This window comes from Ornithorhynchus anatinus, chromosome 3 (assembly GCF_004115215.2).
Source record: "Ornithorhynchus anatinus isolate Pmale09 chromosome 3, mOrnAna1.pri.v4, whole genome shotgun sequence".
NCBI classification, from domain to species: domain Eukaryota; kingdom Metazoa; phylum Chordata; class Mammalia; order Monotremata; family Ornithorhynchidae; genus Ornithorhynchus; species Ornithorhynchus anatinus.
This window is the reverse complement of record NC_041730.1, coordinates 125,537,270-125,564,547: the sequence shown is the minus strand read 5'-3', so window position 1 is coordinate 125,564,547 and position 27,278 is coordinate 125,537,270. Positions and strand designations below refer to the sequence as shown.

Below are 27,278 nucleotides of genomic sequence, written 5' to 3'. Positions count from 1 at the left end.
ATTGCCAGGGAGGCTTCGAGCTGCAAACCACTGGGCTTCACACCCTTCCTGACAGGCCCGGTGAGGCCGGGGATGTGTAAAACCAACTTGCTGGCTAAAAATAAGAGCGACAGTGAGCCAGGCCCAAGGACGTTTTGAGTCAGTCGGCGCGGCACATTGCCTGCTGCAGCCTCAGTTGGCCACGTGGCCATTGATTTGAGGGGAACCAGACTCATGGACTATTATCATTTTCAATCACTCTGTGGAGAAGCACTGTGGACTATTCATTCATTCATTCAATAGTATTTATTGAGCTCTTACTATGTGCAGAGCACTGTATTAAGCGCTTGGAATGTACAATTCGGTAACAGATAGAGACAATCCCTGCCTATTGATAGGCTTACGGTCTAATCGGGGGAGACAGACAGACAAAAGCAATAGCAATAAATAGAATCAAGGGGATGTACATCTCATTAACAAAATAAATAGGGTAATAAAAAAATATACAAATGAGCGGACGAGCAGAGTGCTGAGGGGAGGGGAAGGGAGAGGGGGAGGAGCAGAGGGAAGGGGGTGGGAAGGGGGCTTAGCTGAGGGGAGGTGAAGGGGGGTAGAGGGGCAGCAGAGGGAGCAGAGGGAAAAGGGGAAGTTCAGTCTGGGAAGGCCTCTTGGAGGAGGTGAGCTCTAAGTAGGGCTTTGAAGAGGGGAAGAGAATAGAGCACAGGCCTGTGAGTCAGAGGACTGGGGTTCTTATGCTGGCTCGGCCAATTGCCTGCTGGGTGACCTTGGGCAAGTCTGAGTCTCGGTTTCCTCATCTGGAAAATGGGTATTCGATACTTGTCCTCTCTCCTACTTAGACTGTGAATCCCCACATGGGACAGGGACTGTGTCCAATGTGATTAACATACCTACCCCAGTGCTTAGAACAGTGCTGGTCACATAGGGACACACAATGCTTGACACAAATACTATCCTTGTTATCATTATTATTATTAGTCCCCACCTCCCTCCTCTCAGGACTGGGGAACACCCACCTCCAATCTCTTCCTGCTTTTTGCAATTATCCGAACTTGCAGTCAGTGCCCAACAAGTACCATCGATCACCCTACGGACATATCTTTCCATTATCTCTCACCTGAAACCTGGGAAATATTTTGCATCTGTCTCCTCTCTTAGATTATGAGCTTTCAGTGGGCAGAAAATGTGTCTTCTACCTCCACGGCTCTACCCTCAGCAGGCAAAATATCACTGATTGATTGATGCACTACTTCAGAAGAGACGAGAAGACACTGAGCCTTTGAGGGGAGCGAGGAATGAATTGGGACTTGGAAGAGTTGCTGTCAGAAGCTGGAGCCCAGGCACCGGTCCCCCCCAGCCCCAACTCTGCCCTTCCTTTTAAATTACCATTATTATGTATATTATTATGATAATATATTAATATGTTATTTTATTATTAATAATACATGTGTGCGTATTATAATAATGTATATTATTATAATAATATACATGATAATAATGGTATTTGTAAGGTCCTAGTTTTATGCTAGGCACTGTACTAAGCTCTGGGGGGAATACAAGAGAACTGAATTGAACACAGTTTCTGTCCCACATCGGGCTCATGGTCTTAACCCAATCATGGTATTTGTTTTTCAGCATTCACTATATGTCAAGTACTGTACTAAGCAAGTTAATTAGATCAGACACTGTCCCTGACCCACATGGTGCTAGTAATCTAAGAAGGAGGGAAAACACGTATTTAATCCCCGTTTTCCAGAGCGGGAACCTCAGGCCCAGGGAAGTTATGTGACTTGCCCAAGGTCCCCCAGCAGACAAGCGGTAGAGCCAGAATTAGAACCCAGGTCCTCTGACTCCCAGGCCCATGCTCTTGCCACTAGGTCACTCTGCTTCTGTGGAGCTGAGCAAACCAGAGAGAGAGCAGAAGGGGGATGAAGGATGCCTTAGCAGATCCCTGGCCAGAGCTCAAGAGAAGCCACGGGATCCAGAGTGACCCAGGGTGGGGGTGTGTGCAGAAGCTGGGAGTCGGACGGCTCCAAGCCTCCATGTCACCCTAGGCTTTGGGGGGGCCAGAAGGTCATCCTTTAGCTGAGGTGGCTTCCCTGCTCTAGCTCAACACACCCCAAACCAAGCCTGAACAATGACAAGGAGCATGGCCTTGTGGCCGGAGCACAGGCCCCAGAGTCAGCCCTGGGTTCTAATTCTGGTTCAATCCATCATCAATCTATCATTATCAATTACCCATCCATCAATCAATATTTATTGAGGGCCTACTATGTGCAGAGTACTCTACTAAATGCTTGGGAGAATACAATAAAACAGAGATGGTAGATGTTTCCTAGGAGGGGCTTAAAGTCTGGAAATAGCTAAAAGTGAATGCCAATCAATCAACATTGCATACACTTAACATTCTACCGCTGGTCATACATATCTCCAGGAGGTTAACTGACCTCTCTATGCCTCAGATTTTTCATCTGAAAAATGGGAATAAGATAACTCTCTTAGACCGTCAGCCCCATGAGGAATTGGGACTGTGGTTGCTCTAACTCTCTTGTTTCCAACTCACCGTTTGGCACAGAGCAAGTACTTCATAAATACCATAATTAACTGGTTGTGTCTGAACTCTTTGGCTTTGGATCAGAACACAAGCACTGCCGTATTGGTTCTGACCAATGGTTCATTCAGTCCAGAATCTGCCGGGTGACCTTGGGCAGGTAATTTAACTTCTCGGTGCCTCATTTACTTCATCTGTAAAATGGGGATTAGGACTGTGGGCCCTATGTGGGACAGGGACTCTGTCCATCGTGATTACCTGTATCCACTCTCTATTTACCCCAGGGCTTAGAACAGTACCTGGTGCACTAGTAAGTGCTTTCTTGTCTTATGCTGTCGAGTTGTCTCTGACCCAGAGAGAGGCCATAGACACATCTCTCCCAGAACGCCCCACTCTCCATCTGCAATCGTTCTGGTAGTGGATCCATAGAGTTTTCTTGGTAAAAATATGGAAGTGGTTTACCATTGCCGCCATCCGTGCAGTAAACCTTGAGTCTCCGCCCTTGTCCAGCACAGGTGAGTTTTGACTTGTAGCAGATTGTCTTCCACTCGCTAGCCACTGGCCAAGCTAGGAATGGAATGGACAGGCCTCTGCTTGATTCTCCCTCCCATAGTTGAGACTGGTAGAGTACTGGAAACCCTCCAAGTGCAACCCTGAGAGGGGTGCAAGTGCTTAACAAATACCATTTTTTAAAAAAACCTAAAGGACTCTTGGAGGGATTGTGGGAAAATTGCCTTCTTTTCATTATCCTCATGGCTAGAGAGACCCAACGCTCAGGAGAGTGCTCTGTGTAAGCATTAATTTATTGATTGATTCCCACTTTCCTAATTTTCCCCTCTAATAACCCTCTGAGAGCCTCTTGTCTGTGAACTGATCAAAACCTTTCTTGAACCTGTTGGTATATTTTGGCCCACACAACTTCATGGGGGAATGAATTCCAAGCAATTCCCATTAGCTGTGAGAAGTGTTACTTCCAAATTCAGCTCTCATTTTTAAAAACATAGTATTTGTTAAGTGCTTACTCTTTGCCAGGCACTGTACTAAGCATTGAGATAGATCCACGCTAATCAGATTGGACACAGTCTGTGTCCCACATGGGTCTGAGAAGTGAAGTGACTTGCCCAAAGTCACAGAGCAGACAAGTGGCAGAATCGACATTAGAACCCGGAGCCTTCTGACTTCCAGGCCTGTGCTCTTTCCCGTAGGCCTTGCTGCTTCAGTGAGCTCTCCCTAGTCCCAGTACTAGGGGAGTTTACCGAACAGTCGTTCTGTGGTCACTGTAAATTGAGTTCACCAAGATTGCCCACAGTAAAGATGGAACAGGCCCAAGCCCAGATAATCTGAGGAGCTGTATTAACTGGGACATATCCACGTCCACTGCAGGGTTGGGTTCTGGACTGTGGACTTCTGGATGCCCTTAGGGAACGGGAGAAGGAGAGCAGTCTAAACTGGACCCCTGGGCCAGTGAACAGTGACTTAACCCACTCTAAGTAGCTCAGAATCAATTTGTCTTATTGAGTCTGGGGGTCAAAAAAGCTGTTTGAATATATTTAAATTTTTATCAATCATTTTTTTTTTAGCCTTAATAAAAACACATCTCCTCCAAGAGGCTTTCCCCCAAATAAGCCCTAATTTCCCCTTCTCCCACTCCTTTCTGCATCACCCTTACACTATCACTATTCAATAGTATTTATTGAGCGCTTACTATGTGCAGAGCACTGTACTAAGCGCTTGGAATGAACAAGTGGGCAACAGATAGAGACAGTCCCTGCCGTTTGACGGGCTTACATACACTAGGATCTGCACCCTTTATTCACCCCTCCCTCAGCCCCATAGCACTTACATAAATATCTGCAATGTAATTGATTTATTTATATTACTTTCTATCTCCCCCTCTAGACTGTAAGCTTGTTGTGGGCAGGGAACATGTCTACCAATTGTTATACTGTACTTTCCCAGGGGCATAGTACAGTGCTCAGCACATAGTAAATCTTAATAAATGCAGTTGTTTTTTTTTTTTTATCAGCCCTTCAAACCAGCAAGAATTGAAATGAAACCGGAAGGAGGGAGTGAGAAACTGAAAGGGAGAAAAATGGAGAAGGAGAATAAGAGGAAGGAAGAGAGGTGGGGGAGGGGAGAGAGAGAGAATGAGAAAGAGAGAGAGACAGGGTCAGAGGGAGAGCAAAGACCCAGCTGCTGCTGCACACGGGTCTCCTATTAAAAATAACTGTGATATTTCTTAAACTCTAACTATGCGCCAGGCACTGCACCAAGCACTGGGGTGGATACAAGAGAAGCAGCGTGGCTCAATGGAAAGAGCCCGGGCTTGGGAATCAGAAGTCGTGGGTTCTAATCCCAGCTCCCGCCACTTGTCAGCTGTGTGACTTTGGGCAAGTCACTTAACTTCCCTGTGCCTCAGTTACCTCACTTGTAAAATGGGGATTAAGACTATGAGCCCCATGTGGGACAATCTGGCTACCTTGCACCGCCCCCGCCCCCCCCCCCCCCCAGCATTTAAAACAGTAAGCGCTATAAATACCATTATTATTATACAAGCAAATCACGTTGGACACAGTCCCTGTCCCACAAAGGGCTCACAGCCTCAATCCTCATTTTACAGATGAGGGAAGGCCTACTGAAGTGAAATGACTTGCCCAAGGTCATACAGCAGATAAGGTACGGAGCCAGGGCTAGAAGGGTCACGGCCTTGCAGCTTCACCATCAGGGAAGTCAGTCATAGCCCTTATCCCTTGACTGCCCTCAGGACACACACACACACAGGTGTTTCCTGCAACACTGTGGCACGTCATATCCAGAGGGCATGAGGTTCTAATCCAGGCTCTGCCTCTCGCTTGCCAAGTAACCTTGGGCAAGTCACTCAACTTCTCTGTGCCTCAGTTCTCCTGTTATCCCCCTTATTTTGACTGTGAGCCCCATGCACAACAGCCTGTCTCCGATTAACAGGCATCTAGCCTGGGACTTAGAACAGCATTTGACACATAGTAAGCGCTTAACAAATACCATAAAAAAAAAAGAATTTTCCCTAATTCTGCCCCTGTGCTCCATCCCAAATGTGGAGTGGAAACCTAAGTTCTGGCAGATGTGAGTGTTCTTCCTCCTCCTGCCCTGATACGACCAACAGTCTTGTCATAAGTTATGTCAGTTCCCTGGAAACGCTAATTCACAGATCCTACATCCAGAATATCACCCACTTCCTCCCAGCTGAACCTTGAGTTCACTGCATGGGGCTCCTGGCTGTGAGCTTGCGTTTTCCTGTAAAGAGTCTTCTGGCCACCTAAAAGTAACCATTAAATGTAACAGCACTGGGACCAAGCTGAGCTGACAGCTTCATCTGAACACAATAATAATAGTAATGATGGTATTTGTGAAGTGCTTACCATGTGCCAAGCACTATTCTAAGCACTGGGATAGATACACGTTAATCAGGGTGGACATGGTCCCTGTCCCACATGGGGCTCGCAGTCTTAATCCCTATTTTACAGAAGAGGTAACTGAGGCACAGAGAAGTGAAGCGACTTGTCCAAGGTCACACAGCAGACAAGTGGCAGAGCCAGGATTAGAACCCAGGTCCTTCTGCCTCCCAGGCCCGGGCTCTATCCACTAGACCACGCTGATTCTCAAGCAGTGGGAGTTGGCAACTGTTTGGGGATTGAAACCTATGGACTCTGGTTTCACTTCTGTGTGGTAACTGGGTACCCTTCTTCTCTGCTTCTCTGTGTGCGTGGGAAGCAAAACCAGAATTTGGAGCATCATCGACATCAAATAGCATACGCTGATGGGTACAATTGGAGTATGGATTTGTGGGGTTTTATCAGATTATTGTTCCCGCTTTTACTCCCTCATTTTAATTTTTTTTTTTTAAATTTGTGGTCTCTGCCTGCAGTCAATCCATCAGTGGGATTTATTGGGTGCTTACTGTATGCAGAGCACTGTACTAGGCAGAGTGCTCTCTAACTGTGGGGCGGCCTCTGGCCTCCTCAATCCCCATGCCCTGTCCCACTGATCTCCACTCTAGCAGAGCCCATTTTTAGGGGTGATCGAACTAGGTAGTAGCCCAGGATTGCCCGTCTTAGGAATCCTACACATTCTGGGCCCTGCCCCTCCCTTCTCAATCGTCCAGACCCCAAAAGGGGGATGACTTGGAATGGACTTCCTGCCTCTCCTCAAGGCGGTCTACACTTAGCGACTCCAGGGGCGAGGAATCCCACCACTTTTACCTTCTCTTTTTTTGATGGTATTTATTAAGTGCTTACTATGTACTAGGCACTGTACAGAACGTTGGGGTAGAGAAAAGATAATCAGGTTGGACACAGTCCATGTCCCACATGGAGCCCACAATCTTAATCCTCATTTTACAGGTGAGGTAACCAACTTCTCTGCTCACTGAACTGTGCACATCCTGTTCCGCTTCTACCAGTACCTTAAAACTACCCCTTTCCGGATCCCACAGCTAGCGTCAGCGAGAACCCTGACCTGTCTCAAAGCCTTCGGCCTGGTCTCCCCAGCCAAGTCCAGCATGGCCCGGCTTCGGCTGCGACCCAGGCCCGTGATCAAAGGAGGGTCCAGACTGCATCACGGGTTGGGGGAGGAGAGGGCAAGCTCTCCCAGCTCACCTCACCTCAGATTCAGTCCCGTCCAAGCCGTCGGCTAAGCGGGTTCTCTTAGGCTAAGACTCTTGAGACAAATCTACTGTGCCTCCTTGGGTTTTGTTTATCCTTCGGGTCACGGATTAAGTTGGTGACCTGGTCCCCTCTGCCTACTGAAGAGGCAGGACACAGTCCATGTTCTATATGGAGCTCACAATCTTAATACTCATCTTACAGATGAGGTAACTGAGGTAACTGAGGCACAGAGAAATGAAGTGACTTGCCCAAGGTCACACAGCAGAGAAGTGGCGGAGCTGGGTTTAGAACCCAGGTTCTCTGACTTCCAGGCCCACGTGTTCTATCCACTAGGCCATGCTGCTGCCTCCTGGGGTCCATCTGCGGAGGAAGGGGGCCTGAGCCTGCAAAACACCACCCCCAGCCAGGCCCACCTCCATCTCTTCTCTCTCTCTGCCCCTTACTTCCCTGTCAGGTGGAAGTCAGTCACAGGGGACAGGAAAGCAAGAGTCAGAGGGGAAGGTCTGCTGCTTCCTGCTCTTTTCCTGCTTCTTCCCCCCAACCTAAGGCTCAAACGTGGCCAGGGCTGAAAGTAAAAAAAAAATTAAACAGGTACACCATGGCCACTGGGGATGGGGGAGGAGGTGACCATGGAGGGGTGGAAGACAAGATGGGACAGGGAGGGAATGGGGAATGCTCTACTGGGGCTCCAGCTGGCGGAGGGGGAAAAGGCAGCCGAGGTGGAGAATCCAGAGTCTGGAGACCGGAGCCTGGAGCCCGGAACCCGGAAACTGGAGCCCAGAGTGGAGCCCTGAGCCCAGAGCGAAACCTAGGGCTCAGAGACCAGCCCTACTGCTCCATTTCCCCCTGGAGTGGCTCCAACTCTGCCTATTTCTCTGCCTCTGTGCCTCTGCCTCCCTTTCTCTCTCTCTCTCCCTCTCTCTCATTCAATCGTATTTATTGAGAGTTTACAATCTGCAGAGCACTGTACTAAGCGCTTGGAATGTAGATGTCAGCAAGAGATAGAGACAATCCCTGCCCAACAACGGGCTCTAGTCACTCTCTTCATAGTATTTGTTAAACACTTACTATGTGCCAGGCACTGTGTTTTCTATGTGCCACTATGGCTCACAATCTTAATCCCCACTTAGATGAAGTAACTGAGGCACAGAGAAGTAAAGTGACGTGTCCAAGGTCACACAGCAGACTCAAAGTAGAGCCTTCTGATTCCCAGGCCATACTAACCACTAGACTATGCTGCTTTTTTCTCCTTCTCTCTCTCCTTCCCCCCTTCCCCCCCCCCCACCACATAGAAGCATGCTTAATCTCTGCCTCACTTCCCTTCCACATCTTCCCTTCCCTCTTCACCATAAAGCAGCATGGCATAATGGATAGAGCACGGGTCTAGGAATCAGAAGGTCATGGTTCGAATTCCAGCTCTGCCACCTGTCAGCTGTGTGACCTCGGGCAAGTCACTTAACTTCTCTGTGCCTCAGTCACCTCGTCTGTAAAAGGGGGATCGAGATTGTAAATCACATGTGGCATAGGGACTGTATCCAACCTGATTTGCTTGAATTCACCTCAGTGCTTAGTACAGTGCCTGGCACATAATAAGCACTTAACAAATACCATTATTATTATTATTATTATTATCAACTCAGGCCTCAAGCCCCTGGTACTGGCTGTGTGCCTTCCCAGGAGAAACAGTAACAAAGGTTGTTCTCCTCAGGGCAGCTCTCTCCTATCTACCCCTCCAGCTCCCATAAAAGGCCCAGTAGAGCCATCTCTGGCATCCTGGGGATTGACTGCCTGCTTGACTAGTCAGAATAATTGATTGATTGAGGTCCAGGGGCCATGAGGCTCCCTGAGCCCTCTGCCAGCTGGTTTCCACAGAGTTGGGAAGAGGAGAGAGCCCCCAGGCCTGCCAGAAGCTCGTAGTGGGCAGGGATAGTCTCTATTGCTGTATTGTACTTTCCCAAGTGTTTAGTACAGTGCTCTGCACAGTACAAGCTCAATAAATAGGATTGAATGAATGAAAGCAGGGGTAGAGGATTCCCCCACTCAGAGAAGCAGTGTGGCTTAGTGGAAAGAGCACGGGCTTGGGAGTCTGAGGTCATGGGTTCGAATCCCGACTCTGCCACTTGTCTGCTGGGTGACCTTGGGCAAGTTACTTAACTTCTCTGGGCCTCAGTTAACTCATCTGTAAAAATGGGGATTTAAAAATGTGAGCCCCACGTAGGACAATCTGATTACCCTGTATCTATCCCAGTGCTTAGAACAGTGCTCAGCACAAAGTAAGTGCTTAACAAATACCCTAGGGAAGCAGCATGGCTCAGTGGAAAGAGCGCGGGCTTAGGAGTCAGGGGTCATGGGTTCTAATCCTGGCTCTGCCATCTGTCAGCTGTGTGACTTTGGGCAAGTCACTTAACTTCTCGGTGCTTCAATTACCTCATCTGTAAAATGGGGATGAAGACTGTGAGTCTCAGGTGGGACAACCTGTTTGCCCTGTATCTACCCCAGTGCTTAGAACAGTGCTCAGCACATAGTAAGTGCTTAACAAATACCAACATTATTATTATTATTATCTGTTCCCTCCTCCCCTTCTCCTTCTCCCCAAACCACTCCACAGTGAGCTAATAGCCCCATCAGCACTGGCCAACAGCCCCATCAATTAACAAGTGCTAATTAATGGGGGATGTGGCTGCTAGGGGAAGGCCCAGAGCATACTTGGGTTGAGAGGGAGACAGTGGTGGTGAGTCAGGCTGCCCACATGATACAGTGAAACAGTTTTCCTACCAAAACACTGTCTGGGGGGGTTTGTCTTTTCTGGGAGCCGAGTTGGGGTCTGTTTTGGGTTACTTCTGCACTGAACTTGGGGGAGACCTAGCAGTTGAAGCCCCAGATCTCTGTCCCCACCCCTACACTGTACTAAGGGCTTGGGAGAGTACAATGAAACAGAACTGGTATATACATTCCCTTTCCCAAAAGATCCTCAGAATCTAGGCAGAGAGGCAGGTAGGCAAAGGATGCCAACTACACGAATTCCTGCGCCCATCAAGAGGGCCAACGAAGAGCTCAGTCACATGACCTGACAGCCACATCTGCCTGGACTGAACTCAAAACCTTTGGGTTGAACCTGCGATACTACAGCAGAATTTCCTGGCTGCCAATCCCCTTTCGGTTTGAGAGGAAGAACAGAAAATAGGCTAGTGTCGGTATAGACACATTACCGCCATCAGCCATCTTGCAGTGCCTTCTTGTTGACCTCCCAGCCTCCTGTCTCACCCGGCTCCAATCCATACTTCACTCTGTTGCCCAGATCATTTTTCTACAAAAACATTCAGGACGCGTCACCCCACTCCTCAAAATACTCTAGTGTTTGTCCATCAAACAAAAACGCCTCACTTTTGGCTTTAAAGCAGTCCACCACCTTGTCCCCTCCTACCTTACCTCGCTACTCTCCTTCTATAACCCAGCCTGCACACTTCACTCCTCTAGTGCTAACTTTCTCACTCGATCTCGATCTCGCCTATCTCACCGCTGACCCCTAGCCCACGTCCTGCCTCTGGCCTGGAACACCCTCCCTTTTGAAATCCGACAACTACTCTCCCCTCCTTCAAAGCCTTATTGAAGGCACATCTCCTCCATGAGGCCTTCCCAACTGAGCCCCTCCTTTCCTCTTCTCCCACTCCCTTCTGCATCACCCTGACTTGCTCCTTTTTTCCTTTCCCTCTCCCAGCCCCACAGCATTTACTTACTTATCTGTAGCTTATTTTTATTGATGTCTGTCTCTCCCACTTTTGACTGTAAGCTCATTGTGGACAGAGAATTTCATTCATTCATTCATTCAATCGTATTTATTGAGCGCTTACTGGGCAGAACACTGTATTAAGCACTTGGAAAGTACAGTTTGGCAACAAATAGAGACAATCCCTACCCAACAAAGGGCTCACAGCCTAGAAGAGGGGAGACAGACAATAAAACTGAACAAGTGGACAGACATCATTCGCATCAATATAAATAAATAGAATTATAGATATATACACATCATTAATAAAATAAATAGAATAACATGTACATATATACACAAGTGCTGTGGGATGGGGAGAGGGGGTAGAGCAGAGGGAGGGAGTCAGGGCGATGGAGAGGGAAGAAGGAGCAGAGGAAAAAGGGGACTTCAGTCTGGGAAGGCCTCCTAGAGGAGGTGAGCTCGCAGTAGGGCTTTGAAGGGGGGAAGTGAGCTAGTTTGGCAGATGCGAGGAGGGAGGGCATTCCAGGTCAGAGATCAAATGTGGGCCAGGGGTCGATGGTGGGACAGGCGAAAACGAGGCCCATTGAGGAGGTGAGCGGTGGCAGAGGAGCAGAGTGTGCGGGCTGGGCTGGAGAAGGAGAGAGGGAGGTGAGATAGGAGGGGGCCGGGGCTGGAGAGTTTGGAAGCCAAGAGTGAGGAGTTTTTGCTTCATATGGAGGTTGATAGGCAACCACTGGAGATTTTTGAGGACGGGGGTGACATGCCCAGAGTGTTTCTGTAGAAAGATAATGCAAAAAGGAATATGTCTGTTTGTTGTATTGTACTCTTCCAATGCATAGTGCAGTGTTCTGGTCACAGAAAGCTCTCAATTAATAGGATTGAGTGAATGAATGAATGAATGAATGAATGCCACTGGGCATAAGAAGCCTGGGCAAGAATGTGAATGGCTCAGTGCACACCATCACCACTCCTGTAAAAAATAATTCAAGTAAATGCCCTGTTGGCAGTAGGACATACTTTTCCCCTCTTAATCCATCAGTGCCTCAACAACTCTCAGCCCTCGTGACAAGGGTCCACCAAAGGTACACGGCTATTTTACCGGGCCCGGTGTCTAAGTGATTCTCACCTCTGCCGCCTCTCTGCTGTGTCTCCTTGGAGAAGTCACTTTTACCTTCTCTGGGCCTCAGTTTCCTCATTAGTAAAATGGGGATAAAATACCAGTTCTCTTTCCCTTTCATCCGGTGAGCCGCTAATGGGACAGGGCCTGGGTGGGGTCCGATTATCTTCTCTACCTCAGCATTTGTCACTGGAAGCACCTCTAGTCTATAAGGTCACTGTAGCCAGGGAATGTGACTACCGACTCTGTTGTATTTTTTAGCACTTAGAACAGTACTTGGCACATATGTAAGAGCTTAACAAATACCCTCATTATTATATATATTATATTACATATAATTTAACATCAGTAACAACAGACAAATCTTTCCAGCCTTCACCTCTGGGTGACTAGAATTTTTAAATTATTATAATGATGGTAATAATAATAATAATGTTGGTATTTGTTAAGCGCTTACTATGTGCAGAGCACTGTTCTAAGCGCTGGGGTAGACACAGGGGAATCAGGTTGTCCCACGTGGGGCTCACAGTTTTCATCCCCATTTTACAGATGAGGGAACTGAGGCACAGAGAAGTGAAGTGACTTGCCCACAGTCACACAGCTGACAAGTGGCAGAGCTAGGATTCAAACTCATGACCTCTCACTCCAAAGCCCAGGCTCTTTCCACTGAGCCACGATGGTATTTAGGTGCTTACGATGTTCCAAGCACTGTTTTAAACACTGGGGTAGACAAGGGTAATCAGGTTGTCCCATGTGGGCTCACAGTTTTAATCCCCATTTTACAAATGAGGTAACTGAGGCACAGAGAAGTGAAGTGACTTGCCCAAGGTCACACTGCAGACAAGTGGCAGAGCCTGGATTAGAATCCACATCCTCTGACTCCAAAACCGGTGCTATTTCCACTAAGCCATGCTGCTTCTCAACTCTCCTAAGCACTTAGTACAGTGCTCTGCACACAGTAAGGGCTCAATAAATATCACTGATCAATTAAAAAATATTATATATTATTATATTTTTATGGTATTGGCTAAATGCTTACTCTGTGTTCTAAGCACTGAGGTAGGAGGAGTTAAGTAGGTCAGACACAGTCCTGTCCCTCAGGGGGCTCAGAGTCTAGGTAGGAGGGAGAACAAGTGTCCCCATTTTACAGCTGAGGAAATGGAGGCACAGAGAAGCGAAATGACTGGGTAACGCAGCAAGCAATTGGTAGAGCCGGGATTAGAAGTGCTTAGTACAGTGCTCTGCACACAATAAAAGCTCAATAAATACGACTGAATGAATGAACCCAGACCCTTCCGACTCCCAGGCTTGTGCTCGGCTCCACTGAGACATGCTTATCATTAGTGGTAACGCTGTAATGTGGGCTCTGTCCTGCGCACATGGTCTGATGTGAATTTAACATCAGTAACCACAGACAAATCTTTCCTGCCTTCACCTCTGGGTGACTAGAAATTTAAAAGCTGCAAGTTTTCATCCTACTTACCTCTGCCCCCAAAAACCTACAGGTGACTGTGGCTCACACAGGCTGACCCCAAAGCCATAAACACTTTGAATCTTATCACGTTTTTCTGGTAAGGGACAAGAAAAGCTAATGAAATCTTTACCACCAGAGATTTTACTGGCATCGGCACTGAAGCAGAAGCCTGAGATGTTTATTCCAGGTGTGGGGCTGCCTCTCTGGGGAAAATGAATGAAAAACAACAGAAATAACACAGCAGAAACAGCATGGCCTCATGGAAAAAGCATGGGCCTGGGAGTCAGAGGAGCTGGGTTCTAATTGTGACTTTGACACCTGCCCGCTGGGCAAACTTAAGCGAGTCATGTAACTTTTCTGTGCCTCAGTTTGCTCATCAATAAAATGAGGATGAAACACTCATTTCTCTCCCCCTTAGACTGTGAACTCCATGTGTGACAAGGACTGTGTGTTCTCTGATTATCTCAAATCTACCCCAACACTTAGTATAGTGCTTGACACACAGTAAGCTCTTAAAAATGCCTTAAAATGTGATTAAAATTCTGATTAACATGTATCTACCCGAGGGCTAAAAATAGTGCTTGACACATAGTAAGCACTTTACAAATACCACAATAGCATATATGCCGCAAACTGGTATTGATGGGTCATTATAGGAAAGGAACGTGTCTGCCAACTCTGTTGTATTGCACTCTCCCAAGCGCTTAGTGTAGCCCAGCACTTAGAACAGTGGTCGGCACACAGTAAGTGCTTAACAAATACCCTTATTATTATTATTATTATTATTACTGTTAGTGCTCTGCACATGGAAAGTGCTCAATAAATACGACTGACTGATTGATTGATTGAGTCTCCACCAAGATAAAGATAGATGAAGACAAACTTCTTTCACTAACTTTATCTTTCTGGATTACTTATAATTGCCATCAATCCCAATCCTTTGGGTCACCTCTCTACCTTTGGACGACCACAGGGAAGCTCTTCCTGATCCTGAACATCCCCCACCAGAATATATGGAGGACAGGGGCCGTGCCTACTAACTCTGTTGAACTCTCTCAAGCACTTAGCACAGTGCCCTGCACCCAGTAAACACTCAATAAATACCACTGATTGATTCCCCAGTCATCCTCCCCCACATCCTCCAAGCCCAGATAAGCAAAGAGGAAAAAGGAGGGCCTGTCAAAGTTTGGGTGAGACTGAGGTGCCCAAATTCTCTGGTCACTGTACTGTGCACATCCTGTTCCACTTCTACCGGTACCCTAAAACTATCCCTCTCCGGAGCCCAGCTACCGTCAGCTAGAGTCCTGAAGGGCCTCAAAGCCTTCAGCCTGGTCTCCCCGGCCAAGTCCAGCCTGGCCCGGCTTTGGCTGCCACCCAGGCCCGTGATCAAAGTGGGGCCCAGCTCACATCAAGGGTTGGGGGAGGAGAGGGCAAGGAGAGGCAGTCATTGCGGGGGGGCAGCACCAGTCCTGGGTGCTCTGGGGGATAATTCCAACTCTGTGTGCCACAAGTACCCTAAGATGCAGGTCCAAAGGCACCAGGCCCCAAAATGGAGGTCTGGAAAGGAGAGGATAAAGACGGAGAGGGGAGGAGGGGAAGGGAGAGAGAGGGGAAAGTGGAGAGTGGCGGGGAAAATTCCAGTAGGGCCCAGCCCAGTCCAGAAGAAGCTGGGTCTAAGGTCCGGCAGGCCAACCCTCGCCCGCTCTCCCAGCTCACCTCACCTCAGTTTCAGTCCTGTCCAAGCTGCCGGCTGAGAGGATTTAAGATTCTTGAGACAAATCTGCTGTGCCTCCTTGGGTTTTGTTTATCCTTCAGGTCAGGGATTAAGTTGGTGCCCTGGCCCCCTCTGCCTACTGAAGAGCCTTCACTCTTTCCCTGAGCACATGGACCCAGGGGCCTCTTGGCCTCCGGCCGTTCCCCTCAGCAAACGGACGCCCGGAGACAGAGCGTATGGAGCGGGGAGGAGGGCTGGCCCTAGCCCCAGCTGCAGGCCCCCTTAGCTGCTAGCCCTGCTCCTCTAGCCCGGCTCCTTCAGCAGCTCTAGGTTAATTTTACAAGTGTTGCAAAGATCATCATAGGAGGTGACGCTGTTGCTTCCCCTCACCCGCCCCACCTTTCAGCTTTCAGAGTGGCAATTCAAAAATAGCTCGCCAGAGCTCACTTGTCCATCCCAGCGCTGAAAAGCGTGAGAGGTGACCCAGAAGGGGCCGGGGGGGGTAATGACCGGCCCCTCGGCTGCCTCCCCTTTCCCCCTTCAGATGACCTCCTGACACCCAAACCGGGCCCGGCTGAAGCAGCCCGAGAACGAACTGGGAGACGGTTTGATGTACTCAGGAAAGATGTCAGGTCTCTCCAACATAGAAGTCCATTTGAGGATAACAGATGGTGCCTCTCCAATCCCACAGAGTGGCCCAAAGCAGGGAAGAGAGAAAGAGGGGTTAAAAACTGATCTCACAAAACCCAGAAAGGGCAAGAGGGGAATAAGGCAGAGGGGAAGTAGGGGCAGGGAGGAAGCAGGAGTCATGGGGTCATCACGCTAAGTCACACAGGAAAGAGGGACTGGCTGAGATGATTTCTCCCGAAACAGGATCTTGTTCGAATTGATTGGGAACCCCTTGAGGGTCTGGGACTCCGAGACTACAAACTCATTGTGGTCAAGGAATGTGACTACCGACTCAGGTTGATTGTACTCTCCCAAGTGCTTAGCGCAGTACTCTGCACACGGTAAGCACTCAATAAATAAGAGTGATGGATTGACCACCTCTCACCCATGGATCCTTTCTTAGTACAGTGCTTTGCAACAGTTAAGCCCTTAATAAATACTGTAGATGTAATAAGAATATGGAAATGGCACACTCTAGCCTGATTACAGATTGAAGAGCTGAGGTGATAATAATAATAATAATTACGGTATTTGTTAAGCACTTACTATGTTCATTCATTCATTCAATAGTATTTATTGACCGCTTACTCTGTGCAGAGCACTCTACTAAGCGTTTGGAATGTACAATTCTCCAAATAGAGGCAATCCCTGCCCAATGATGGGCTGACAGTCTAATCAAGGGAGATGTGCTTAGTAAGTACACTGCACTAAGCACTGGGGTGCATACCAGCAAATTGGATTAGACATCGTCCCTGCCTCATGTGGGGCTCACACTCTCAATCCCCATTTTACAGATGAGGTCACTGAGGCCCAGAGAAGTAAAGCAGCATGACCTAGTGGACAGAGCACCAGCCTGGGACTCTGAAGGTCACAGGCTCAAATCCCAGCTCCACTCATCTGTCCTCTGACCTTAATCAAGGCACTTATTATTATTATTATTATTATATTTATTGTATTTGATTATTATATTTGAGCTAACCAGTTCTGGTCCTCGTCCAGCCAATGAGCAGCCAGAATTCGGCCGGGGGGAAACTGAGACAGGAAACCGCTCTAAGGCTCCCCCCTGTGGCAAACCGGGGCTGCAGCAGGCCTGACGAATTCATTCATTCATTCATTCATTCACATTGATTGAACGCTTACTGGGTGCAGGGCACAATAATAATCCTAATAATCATAATTAGGGTATTTGTTCAGTGCTTACTATGTGCAAAGCACTGTTCTAAGAACTGGGGTTAATATCCAGCTTGGCTCAGTGGAAAGAGCCCGGTCTTGGGAACCAGAGGTCATGGGTTTGAATTCCGGCTCTACCACTTATCAGTTGTGTGACTGTGGACAAGTCACTTCACTTCTCTGGGCCTCAGTGACCTCATCTGTAAAATGGGGATTAAGACTGTGAGCCTCACGTGGGACAACCTGATGACCTTGTATCTACCCCAGCACTTAGAACAGTGCTCTGCACATAGTAAGTGCTTAACAAATACCAACATTATTATTATTACCAGGTAATCAGGTTGTCCCATTCACAGTCTTAATCCCCATTTTACAGATGAGGTCTCCGAGGCCCAGAGAAGGGAAGTGACTTGCCCACAGTCACACAGCTGACAAGTGGCAGAGCCGGGATTAAAACCTATGACCTCTGACTCCCAAGCCCCAGCTCCTTCCACTGAGCCACACTGCTTCTCAATGAGCAGTACTCAACACTTGGAAAGTATAGTTCATCAAGAGAGACGATCCTGGCCATAACAGGCTTACAGTCTAGAAGGGGGGAGACGGACACTGAAACAAGTAAACAGGCATGAAGAGCATCAATATAAATAGAATTAGAGATATATATACACATCAGAACAAGTAAAACAGCCATTCATATAAATAGAATTATAGAATGTGTGTGTGTATAAATATATATACGTATATATATATATATATACGTATATATATATATTCACACAAGTGCACAAGTGCTGTGGGGGCGGGAGGGAGAGCAAAGGGAGCGAATCGGGTGAGGTGGGGGGGGGGCTGAGGAAAAGGGGGGATTAGTCTGGAAAGGCCTAATCATATTTACTGAGCACTTAACTGTGTGCAGAGCACTGTACTAAGCGCTTGGGAAAGTACAATACAGCAATAAAGAGAGACAATCCCTGCTCACAATGAACTCACAGTCTAGAGGGGATTAAGACTGTTCCAAGTCCAATCAGAGGATTGATTTCCAGGCCTACCACATAAGGGCCAGACAATCATACTCACTGAGAGATTACTGTGTCCAGGGCACTGTACTAAACGCTTGGGAGAGAACAATACAACAGAGTTGGTAGACACATTCCCTGCCCACGACGAGTTCACAGCATGTCGGCGTAACAGGTCGGTTCACATCAATGGCCAGGCTCCGGGAGGGCAAGAAGCAGAAATGGGTCGGCAGAATGTGAAGCCAGGGGATGTGAGGGGGCGCAGACCCTCCAGCTTTCAACTTTCAGGAAACCCCAACACTGCTAACAGAGCAGGGGCTGCCACACGGCTTCCTCTTTCTACATCTCTTTCCGACACTTATTGGGGAGCTTCCTCTTCTTATGTAAATTCTGTGCACATCGCACAATGTCGATTTGTAATACGGCCATTAATAACAACCCTTTAAAAACAGACCGTTCTCGGTTTCCTGGTTGCAAGGATTGATTCCAGTGTAAAGAAGGGAAAAGTCACAGGTAGCAGGATTTACTGCTGAGAGAACAAACACTCTTTGTTTTGGTCTCTTCTAGTCAATTTTTTTTCCATTTTTCAAGTGCAAAGAATTGAATTACTTTCCGGGAACACGGTAAAGATAAAACCATAACCCTGAAATGGTAAAGGAAGTTCCTGTCCCTCTGGGCCCACCGCATGTAATTATTAAATTTCAAGGAGCGGTTCAAAACTATATTGATTTTTTTCAACCTTTGTGCTATTTAAAGTTTCACATTTCCAATTCTTTTGCTCAGGGAATCTGAACTAGTCACCCCCACTTCCCAGGCATAATCTGAGTCTCCAGCTGCCACTAATTTTTTTTACTGGTATTGTTAAGCGCTCACTATGTACCAAGCGCTGCACTAACCACTAGGGTAGAATCAGGTCAGAGTTTGGACACATTCCCTGTCCTAGGTGGGGCTCACAGTATTAGTCCCCATTTTAGAGATGAGGTAAGTGAGGCCCAGGGAAGTTAAGAGACTTGCCCAAAGTCACACAGAAGACAAGCAGCGGAGTTGGGATTAGGCTTGGGATAGGGATTGGGATAGGCCCATGCGCTATCCACTAGGCCAAACGTCTACTCTGGATGATTGTGAAGTCACAGTAATTGGCTTCACGTCTTCCTTAGATTGTAGCTCTTCGAAGGCAGGAAACGCGAGCCTCTCGCGAGGACTCTCTTTGGCCCTCAGTGCAGTACCCACTGTCAATCAATGATATATATTGAGCTCTGCACATAGTAAGCGCTTAACAAATACCAACATTACATTATTATCACTTACCGTGTGCAGAGCACTGTATAAAGCCCTTGGGAGAGTTCAATACAATGGAGATGGTAAATGCAGTCCCTGCCTACAAGGAGCTCAAAATCTTTCATCTAGTGCTCGGTAGGTGCTCGCTAGTTACCACCAACTGATCGACTGAAAATGTCCACTTCCAAGAAAGCAGATCTAAACAAACACACATCTGCAAGTCAGGGCTCAAGCCCCACACCGTGATCTCCTCCATACAAGTGGAAGGACCGAGAAAGTTGGCAAGGTGGGGGGCTTCTTGGATTTTAAGGTTGCCCTGGTAACCATGACAGGCTTGGGCTCTACCTGCAGGCATCCAGGCCCAGAATTGAAGACCTTTCAACCAGTGGTATTTATTGAGCGCTTACTGTATATAGAGCACAGTACTAAGCGCTTGAGCAAGGAACGTTTCCAGTTCTGAGTTCCCCACAATACTTACCTGAGGAAAAAGTTACTACTTCTGCCTTCAAACCCTAGACCTACCAATAATAATAATAAAGATAATATGACATTTATTTAATGCCTAATATATACCAAGCACCGAGCTAGTCAGTCAGTTATTAGTATTTATTGAGCACTTACTGTGTGCAGAACACTGTATTGAGCACTTAGGAGAGTACAGTAGAACTAAATGCAAGAGTAGATACAATATAAGCAGAATGGACATAGTCCCTGTCCTACATGAAGACTCACAATCTAAGGATGAGGGAGAACAAATATTCAGTCTTCTCCCGTAGACTCTAAACCCCTTGTGGGCAAGGATCTGATCTACCATATATGTTGTACTGAACCTTCCCAAGCACTTAGTAAAGTGCTCTGCAAAGCTAAGTGCTCATTCATTCATTCGATCACATGTATTGAGTGCTTAGTGTGTGCAAACCACTGTACTACGTGCTTGGGAGAGTACAATATAACAACAGACACATTCCTGCCTACAATGAGCTAACAGTCTAGAGGGGGAGACAGACATTAATATAAATAGATAAAAAAATTACGGATATATGGAAATACAAACATATGTACTGGGGGGATGGGAGGAAGGATGAACGAAGGAGCAAGTAAGAATGGCGCAGAATGGAGTGGGAGAAGGAGAGGAGAGCTCAGTCAGGGAAGGCTTCTTGGAGGAGATGTGCCTTCAATAAGGTTTTGAAGCAGGAGAGAGCAATTATCTATCTGATATGAGGAGGGAGGGCATTCTAGGCCAGAGGCAGGATGTGGGAGAGAGGTCAGCGGCAAGATAGACGAGACGGAGGTACAGCAAGAAGGTTAGAATTAAAGGAACGAAGAGCAAGGTCTCGGTTGCGCTCAATAAAGACCACTGATTCACTGATGGAAGTGGTGGAACCAGTATTAAAAGCCAAGTCTCCCAACTCCCGGGCCCATGCTCTTTTCCCTAGGCCATGCTGTTTCTCAGGAGAAATGTTTCTCCAGTCTGTGTTCGAGTTCTGTGACCTATGTTTGGGATGAAGCTGCCATTTATCGGGCTGGGTTACACAGTCATCGATGGACAACTGAGTAAGTGGAGACCTCGTCTTACTGAGGTTCACACAGTCAGGTTTTCCTCCAGTCGACGCTGGCCAGACAGTGGAATCGAAACAAGATTCTCGACATAGCTATAGACGGGCTCCCTAGTACCATATGAAAGTAAATGAAAAATGTTCCGCCGAATCTTGCTTTGGTGTAGATCCCTCTAGACTGTAGGTTCGCTGTGGGCAGGGAACATGTTTACCAACTCTATTATATTGTACTCTCCCAAGTGCTTAGTACAGTGCTCTGTACACGGTGAGCGGTCAATACCATTGGTTGATGAATTACTGTACTTTCCCAAGCACTCAGTACAGTGCTCTGCACACTGTAAGTTCTCAATAAATACCTCTGATTGACTGGTTGATACTAGAAAAGAGAAGGGACCAGGTCAAACCAAATGGGACTTTATGATGCATTTTTCATCATCATCATCATAATGATGATGATGATGATGAAATAATAATCGTGACATCATTCAATTGAGTTTATTGACGCTTATTGTGTGTGCAGCACTGTACTAAGCACTTGGGAAAGTATAATAGAGCAATAAAGAGAGATAATCCTTACTCACAACAAGCTCACATGCATTAAGCGCTTCATTCATTCAATTCAATAGTATTTATTGAGCGCTTACTATGTGCAGAGCACTGTACTAAGCGCTTCCTATGTGCCACAACTGTACCAAGGAATGGGGTAGATTCAGTCCAGACAGATCGACACATTGACGATTCAAGTGGTAGTGGGAGCCAGGGGTGAAGACATCAGAGGTGAAAATCCAGTTAACTGCCCACTTAAAGTTGGCTTCTCCCTGAGAGGAGGGGTTAACGTGGTGTTCCTGATTCTCGGAAACTCCCCGGAGGTGCTGGGAAGAAGTTGGCTTCTCACTGAGCGGAGGGGTTGACGTGGTGATCCTAATTCTCGGAAACTCCCCAGAGGTGCTGGGAGGCACCTCAGGTGCTGCCTACCTGAAATAGGGACCTTGGGCGATGTGATTTCCCGGTGAATGTTGCACAGCTGAGTAGACCAACCTCTTATCTCCAAGTGAAAGAATGTCAGGATTTTCCCAACACTGGCATTCCCTGCTGGGGCAGTCTTTCTTCCTTTTTTTAAATCACTCATTCAATCATATTTATTGAGAGCTTACTGTGTGCAAAGCACTGTACTAAGGGGTTGGAAGAGAGTACAGTACAACAATAAACAGACATATTCCCTGCTCACAACGAGTTTACAGTCTAGAGGAGATATTTGTGAAGTGCTTACTATATGCCAGGCCCTATTGTACTGGGGTAGATACAAGCTAATCAGGTTGGATAGAGTCCATGATCCACGTAGGGCTCGCAGTCTTAATCCCCATTTTGCAAATGAGACAACTGAGGCCCAGTGAAGTGACTTGCCCAAGGTCACACAGCAGAAACCTGGCAGAGCCAGGAATAAAACCCTGATCCTTCTGACTCCCAGGCCTGGGCTCTATCCATGATTAAGCCAACACCCTGAAGAGGGGAAGTCTGGTCAATTGGCAACTGCATTCCCATATTTCTCCCAGACCCTCTCTCCTCCTCCCCTCACTTGCCAGCCCCTGGGGGGTGCATGAAAAGCCTCGAGGGGAGATGAAGCAAAACAGAGGATTAACCTTTGACTTGCCTACTCACACTGAATCAAGCCAACTCAAACTAAAAGCATGGATTTAGGTATGTTCAATAATTAACAGCTCACCAGAAATTACCTCATTGCTCTCCCCATGACCTCCATTCCCTCCCCCCAAATTTCCCCAGGGTTTTTCAGTTTCTGTCCTTGAGTTAAACCTGAACTGGCACTCTCCTCACTCATCTCTCTTTTCTAGCAACCAATGCCAGGGACAGACTTGTAGTGGATATTTTAGAGTGCACGGCAAGAAGGGGGAATCAGTGGACATTATATTTTTTAATTTAAGAAGGATCTTTCCTAAAATTACACAACAAAGTTTTCTCTCTCTCTCTCTCTGTAAATATATATATAAGCATGTATTATATATAATACTTATATAATATATATAGACATTTAGACTATGACCCCGTTGTTGGTCAGGATTGTCTCTATCTGTTGCCGAATTGTACATTCCAAACGCTTAGTACAGTGCTCTGCACATAGTAAGCACTCAATATATATGATTGAATGAATATGTATATATACATAGACAGAGATGTATAAATATATAAAGATATATACATATAGGTATCTATGCATCTATGTATGTATATATATAAATCTATTACTACTTATATATATATATTACAAGCTGTAATGAGATGGGAAGGAAATTTTGTCATAGACAGAAAACTGGCTACCAGAGAGAAAACAAGGAGTAGGGACAAACTCCGACTTTTGAAACAGACTTTGACCTCCTTTTCTTTTCTAGTCAGTCACTTCTAATCCCAGCTCTACCCATTTGTCTGCTATATGACCTTGGGTAAACCACTTAACCTCTCTGTGCCTCAGTTACCTCATCTGTAAAATGGAGATAAAGACTGTGAGTCCCATGTGGGGCAGGGACTATGTCCAACCCGATTTCTGGTATCCACCCCCAAGAGAGTATTTTGTATCTACTCAATGCCAGCACACAGTAAGTGTTTAACAAATTTCCCAATTATTATTGGATTTCTCATTAAATTTAAGGACTATTTATAAATGATCTTTTTCTTTTTTACATTTCAAGGACACGGCATATTCATTTTCTACTTATTCTGTAATAAAAATAGTTTAAAACCAGAAAACGTGAGACTTGATTCAAGTTCACTAAGTGGTTCTTGAGAGGAATAATTCTACCAGTTGATAACTGAAAACAACAGGAAACGTACCTTCTCTGACAGTTATATTTCTGCTGATATCAGGGCTTTTTAATGTGCTTTATAATTTCTGAATTTATAGATGCATTGAGCTCTACCAACGGCTTCAGTGAAAATGTTAATGTGCCACATCGATTAATTTGCATATTCTCTCCATTATCTGTGCTGGACTGGTCAAAAGAGCAGGGGCCTGGAGTCAGAAGGACCTGGGTTCTAATCCCGCTGTGCCACTTGTCTGCTGTGTGACTTTGGGCAAGACACTTCACCTCTCTAGGTTTCAATTATCTCAACTGTAAAATGGGGATTAAGACTGTGAGCCCCATGTGGGACAGGGACTGTGTCCAACCTCATTAGCTTGTTTCTACCCCAGTGCTTACAGCAGGGTTTGACACATAGTAAGCACTTAACAAATACCATTGTCATTATTATTATTAATAATTGGGGCATTCCTGGGTGGAGCATGACATAAGGTACCCTGCTTCCGGTGAAAAATAAAACTAAAGCCCACATTCTCATTAGATAATAATAATGATGGTATTTGTTAAGTGCTTACTATGTGCCAAGCACTGTTCTAAGAGCTGGGTGATTCATTATAATTATGGTATATGTTAAGCGCTTACTACATATTAAGCAGCAAGAGAAGCAGTATAGATTAGTGGAATGAGCATGGGCCTAGGAGTCAGCAGACCTGGATTCTAATCCCAACCCCCTGATGTGGCTGCTGGGCAATTAGCTTGGATCTACCCCAGAGCTACATACAGTGCTTGGCACAAAGTAAGCGCTTACTAGATGCCTTTTTTTTTTAAATGCACTGTTCTAAGCACTGAGGAGCATCAAGTTAAAACCAGGTTAGACACAAGGGACTCCCAATTTAAGGCCCCAGTCTCCCTAAGTGGGAGGGAGAACAAGTATTGAATCCCTACTTTACAGATAGGGTCAGTCAGCCTCAGAGAAGTTAAAGGACTTGCCCAACAAGGTTACCCAGTAAACATGAATGAAAATTTAATTTAAACAAATAAAAATATAAAACAAATGAATAACTACAAATCTATATAAATCTATATATGTAAATATGTAATATGAACATCATCATCAATGGTATTTATTGAGCACTTACCCGGTGCGGAGCATTGTAGTAAGCACTTGGGAAACTTCAACAGAGTTGGCAGAAACGTTCCCTGCCCACAGTGAGGAATATAGACTGTAAGCTCATTTTGGGTAGGGAACGTACCTACCAACTCTGTTATGTTGTACTCTCCCAAGTGCTTAATACAGTGCTCTGCACACAGTAAGCACTCAAGAAATACCGCTGATGATGGTGATTATAAATGCAAAAAACCCACTTCCTCCAGAGGTCATTCCCCAGGTAATCCTTATCTCCATGATAAGGTCATGCCATTAGCCAGTTTTAGCACTTTTATTTCACTTTTTATTTTATTTTTGTTACCAATTGATACCTGCTTTCCCTTTCCTTATATTGTATCCATGTGATTCAATCTCTGTAGGATTTAAACTGTGAAGACCATATGGGTCAGGCACTATGTCTGACCCAAGAATAATAATAATAATAATTATAACTGTGGTACCTGTTAAGCGTTTACTGTGTGCCAGGCACTGTACTAAGTGCTGGGGTGGATACGGTATATCAGATTGGATGGAGTCCCTGCCCCACATGGAGCTCACAGTCTTAATCCCTATTTTACAGATGAGGTAACTGAGGCCCAGACAAATGAAATGACTTGCCCGAGGTCACACAGCAGAAAAGTGGCAGAGCTAGAATTAGAAATCAGGTCCTACCAACTCTCAGGCCCATGCTCTATCCACTAGGCCATACCTGATTAACTTGTATCTACCCCAGTGCTTAGAACAGTGCTTGACATATTGTCTTGTCTTATGCTGTCGAGTCGTCTCCACCCCTTAGCAAAGCCATGGACTCGTCTCTCTCAGAACGCCCACCCCTCCATCTGCCACCATTCTGGTAGTGTATCCATAGAGTTTTCTTGGTCAAAATACAGAAGCGGTTTACCATTGCCCCTTTCTGCGCAGTAAACTTGAGTCTCCACCCTTGACTCTCTCCCAAGCCGCTAATGCCCAGCACAGGGGAGTTTTGACTTGTAGCAGATTGCTTTCCACTTGCTAGGAATGGAATGGACAGGCCTGTGCTTGACTCTCCCTCCCATAGCCGAGAATGGTAGAGTACTGGAAACTCTCCGGGTATGACCCTGAGAGGTGAGCTTGACCTATAGTAAGTGCTTAACAAATGTCATAATAGCGTCAGAGGCAAGACTAGAACCCAGGTCCTCTGACAAAATCCCAGGCCCAGTTATTTATTTGTATTGATGTCTGTTTATTTGTATCGATGTTTGTCTTCCCCCTTCTAGACTGTGAGCTCACTGTGGGTAGGGATTGTCACTGTTTATTGTTGTACTGTACTTTCCCAAGTGCTTAGTACAGTGCTCTGAACATGGTAAGCACTTAATAAATACGACTGAATTGAATTAATGAATGAACAGGGTATGAATTGTCCATAGAGTATGTGAAGGGGAACAGACTCGGGATTGAATTTCCTCTCTTTCATAATTCCCCCATGGAACCCACTGGAGTCCGTCTCCATCTTCTTAGAGAAGCAGCCTGGCTCAGTGGAAAGAGCCCGGGCTTGGGAGTCAGAGGTCAGGGGTTTGAATCCCCGCTTTGTCAATTGTCAACTGTGTGACTGCGGGCAAGTCACTTAACTTCTCAGTCCCTCAGTTACCTCGTCTGTAAAATGGGGATTAAGATTGTGAGCCTCACGTGGGACAACCTGATTACCCTGTATCTACCCGAGCGCTTAGAACAGTGCTCGGCACATAGTAAGTGCTTAACAAGTACCAACATTATTATTATTATCATTATTATTATTATTATTATTCACCTCCAACTTGACCAACCCATGATTAGCTGTGATGAGCCCTTAGCCAATTTCACCAGGTTTCTGGGGGCCAGACACTGTCATTCCAATGAAAAGGATGGAAACTCCTTATCATCGGTTTTAACACTCGATCAGCTCGCGCCCTCCTACCTCACCTCATTGATCTCCTACTCCAGTTCAGACCACACACTTGGCTCCTCTGGTGCCAACTTATTCACTGTGCCCCCATCTCGTCTATCTTGCCGCCGACCCCTTTCCCAAATCCTTCCCTTTGCCTGGAACTCCAAACCCTTCATATAGGCCAGACCACCACTCTACCTTCAAAGCACAATTAAGGTCATATCTTCTCACTGAGGCCATTCCCAAATGAGCCTTCTTTTCCCCAGCTGACTCCCCCTTCTACGTCATCTATGCACTTAGATCTGCAATCTTTGGACATCTGATATCTGCCCCACCTCCAACCCCGCAGCACTTTGGTACATATCTTTAAATTATTTATTATAAATAACATATTTATTCTTATTAATGCCCGTCTCCCCCTCTAGACTGCAAGCTCATTGTGAGCAGGGAACATTTCTGCTAATTCTATTGTATTGTACTCTCCCAAGCACTTAGAACAGTGCTCT

General features: G+C 46.4%; 1 protein-coding gene and 1 non-coding gene across 2 annotated transcripts in view; both read right to left on the bottom strand.

Moving 5' to 3' along the window:
- The window catches only part of PIK3AP1 (phosphoinositide-3-kinase adaptor protein 1), a 137,426-nt gene that overhangs the window by 65,142 nt on the left and 45,006 nt on the right, over positions 1-27,278 (bottom strand). The gene's annotated exons all lie outside the window — the stretch shown is intronic.
- Positions 3,074-3,211, bottom strand: LOC114810598. The gene has a single exon (XR_003758294.1). It is a non-coding gene; the product is annotated as a small nucleolar RNA SNORA7 (small nucleolar RNA).